The sequence below is a fragment of the Atta colombica genome, unplaced genomic scaffold (assembly GCF_001594045.1).
Source record: "Atta colombica isolate Treedump-2 unplaced genomic scaffold, Acol1.0 scaffold145, whole genome shotgun sequence".
Taxonomy (NCBI): Eukaryota; Metazoa; Arthropoda; class Insecta; order Hymenoptera; family Formicidae; genus Atta; species Atta colombica.
The window spans coordinates 717,741-720,356 of record NW_017259234.1 but is presented as its reverse complement, the minus strand read 5'-3'; the positions used below and the strand labels follow the sequence as shown (position 1 = coordinate 720,356).

The 2,616-nt window shown below is 23.0% G+C and overlaps 1 protein-coding gene across 1 annotated transcript in view; it reads right to left on the bottom strand.

Annotated features, from left to right (window-relative positions):
* The window catches only part of LOC108685037 (chondroitin sulfate synthase 2), a 7,770-nt gene that overhangs the window by 3,551 nt on the left and 1,603 nt on the right, over positions 1–2,616 (bottom strand). The gene's annotated exons all lie outside the window — the stretch shown is intronic.

Below are 2,616 nucleotides of genomic sequence, written 5' to 3'. Positions count from 1 at the left end.
TTTTATTTCTTTCACAGATATATAACAAAAATTTAACAAAATTAATATTATTACTGTGAATAAATAATGCACACAAAAAAAATAATGCACACATGCATCTATATATATATAGATATATATATAGGTGTAAATATACAGGATATCATGCAAAAACTTTTGCTTTTTTTTTTGTAGATAGAGTTAGATAGAGCGAACTGAGTCGAAAAGTTCTTTGAAATTTTCGCAATAGTTAACGAGATATTAATTAACTAAAAATTACCGGATATTGGTCTTCAATAATTTTTTATTCAAATACTATCAATTTTACAGAAAAGACAAAAATTATATTTATTTTCTTCTCATAGAGTTTTAAGAATTTTTTTAGAATTTTTCATCAACTTTTTAGTACTGCATTTTTTTATTGACAATTATTATTTTTATCAACATTGAGGAAATATATTAAAAAATTCTGAAAAAATTCTTAGAATTTTATGAGAAGAAAATAAGCAATTTTTGTCTCTTGCTATTTTTGTGTTGAAAAATTGATCATATTTGAGTAAAAAATTATTGAAGACCCATATTCGGCAATTTTTAATAATTAATATCCCGTTAACCATTGCGAGAATTGCAATATACAGAACTTTTCGTTTCAGTTTAGTCTCTATCTGCAAAAAAGCGCAAAAGTTTCGCGGGACATCTTGTATATTATACTACAAACAGATAATTTATTGAATTATATATAATAATAATAAATGTATAGTGACAAGTTACAAATTTAAAACATTTCAAATATTTAGGATAACAATTATAGAAGTCAAGAAATAATAACGTGTAAAAAAGAAAGGAAAGGGAAGGTAATATGAATCAAAACTTCAAGTAATGTATTTTTAAAAGCCTTATCTTCCTTAATCTTACTTAATTACTTTAATTTTTTTACATAGGAGTAATTAAACAGTTATTAAATTAAATTAATTATTGTCTGGTTTTATTTCGATAAAATATCTACAATTGTCATTTGACGAAATGAAAATATATTTTAATGTTCGGATTCCCTTAGATGTTTCCTGGATGTCATATCATCCTTGTCATTTAATCGAATGAAACAATGATATTCTCTGCGGCTCTATCGAAAGTAGCTTTAAAAAACCTATTCTGTAAACAGTTGTTAAGAGTTGAACAGAATGCAGACCCCTAGTCTATGGTAAAATTAATTACATCAAAATTAATTACATCATGATACTATGATCATTTTAGTTATATTAAATTTTCGGCAAGGAGGAACAAAGAAACAAAATTAAGAAAAAAATAAAATGTAAAGATTATATGTATAAATAATAACGAATATACGTAACAGCAAAATTATTTTTTAAGATACATACGCCATTTTAAGAGAATAATAAGTGACGTATATTGATTTATATGTATAATAAAAAAATTGATTGTTATCTATGTATAATAAAGACAACAGATGTAAATATAAAATAGCTTTTTTATCTACAAAATATAACACATTATTTTATGCCCAAGAATTAATATTAAAATTATTATAAATTTAAACTTAAAACTTGCTTCAACTGTTAAATACAATAAATGTCTCTACTTTAAATCTTATATCCTCTTATTTTGAAACAGTATTTCTTTAAACTAGAATTCTATTCACATTGTTCATTTGCTATCTAACTGTTATCTAAATATTATATAATACATAAAATAAATAAAAAAATAAAAATAATACGCAAAAACATTTCTTTAGGTTTACCATTGAAATAGAACCTGAGTTTGAGAAAAAATTTTAGCTTAGAAGGATTACATTGCAATCTTTTAATGTAGTTTATGCCACAATAGTTGCCCATTGTCGCATCAAATAAACAAACCATAGCTACAATAGGTCAAATGATGAAGGAAAAATAAGCAAAATGAAGAAAGAAATCATTTATTTATGTTGGAATGCAACTTTTATATACTTTCCATTTCAATAAATAATTAAGAGTAATTTACAGAAAACAGCCATGTTTCTCATATACGTGCATCCCTGACAAAAAATAGAGAAAATATAAAAAATATTATTGTAATATACTCAACAAAAAATAGAAAATATTTTTAAAGCGCTCAAAATTGCAGATTACAATTATAATTCATAGATCACGGAAATTCAGTGAAAAATTAGGTAAATATAAAAAAGTATTTTAAAGCTTGAAACTTGTACTTATAAATATGTTTTTGGTCTTTGACTTCTTTTAAAAAGTTTTATTTTGAAGCTCTTAACAAAGATTATTGTTTCTTAAAATTACATACATTCTCAATAGTTTGTAGCGATAAACAATTTTTTCTCAAAAAATGTAATATTTAAAAAATAAAATGGTTTTATTAACAAACCGAATTATACGATTTTGAAGATAAACTTTTCTTATAATAAACAGTGATTTTTCATCGAATTTCAGCACTAGTTGAAAGAAATGCAGCTTCAAAGTCATGTAATTTAGTCAAAAAAAATGGTAAAAAAATGTTTAAAAAAATATTTTATAAATAAAATTTTGTACTTTTTTTGTTAAATGTATTATATTTAAAAAAAATTTTTTTATTGAGTTGCAGACTGATGAATGTATGTAATTTTACTGAGCAATATAACTATGTAAT